Below are 911 nucleotides of genomic sequence, written 5' to 3' on the forward strand. Positions count from 1 at the left end.
CAAAAATATTATTTCTTTAAAGCACAATGATCAGATAAAAGTTGATCAATTAATTTGGCTTTAAGCACGATCAATAAAGAAATGAAGCGACAAAAATTCGATTATTCTGTATGTCTGAGAGAAACGAATGAAGATCTGTAAGAACAAGTTTACAGATTCTGATATTTGAAAAAAAAATGATATTTGAAAAAAAATGAATATGTAGCAATCAAAGAAACAATATCAGAAAACAATGTTGAGTACAAACGAGTGTATTATCACCGAAAATGATTTTCGTAAAAGAGACGTGATAATAACAGTTTGAAGAATAGCTGAAACAGGTATTGGAGTTATGTACKATGAGAATTTACGCAAGTAAAAACTCAAGAAATACCTGTTCAGAAAATGTACTCGTTATCCCAAAAAAAAAAAATAGCATTTCAAAAACATTTATTGAACTTTCTAAGGAAACTCCCCCTAGAAAGTAGATTTAAGTAATAAATCTTTGAAGCTCAAAAAAAATGAAAACATTTTAAGCACGGGTTCTAAACTGAGTGTTTAGAAACCAYACTCGGTAAAGCACGGGTTCTGAACTGAAATGTTCAGAAGCCATAGTTTGAAATAATGTACAACTCCCCCTGCATTGGTGTATCACACAAAATGATATTCTGATCAGCATAAGATGGACACACCTGCAAAACCAAATCAAGTAGATTTTGGTACCCAAACGAACWTGGGTCCTAATATGTTAGTATTTGGTTGGGGTATGTTGTAACTACCAAACCATTTCTTTCTATATGATGTATTCTTTTCAGCACTATGAACAGGATGACCAGGATTAGAATATGAATYATATAAGTAATTGGGATCATACATGTTCTTACCTTTCCATTTGTCATGATAACTGTTATCTCCATGCCACCTGTTGAACC

The sequence above is a fragment of the Cynara cardunculus genome (assembly GCF_001531365.2).
Source record: "Cynara cardunculus var. scolymus isolate 2C chromosome LG 7, CcrdV1, whole genome shotgun sequence".
NCBI classification, from domain to species: domain Eukaryota; kingdom Viridiplantae; phylum Streptophyta; class Magnoliopsida; order Asterales; family Asteraceae; genus Cynara; species Cynara cardunculus.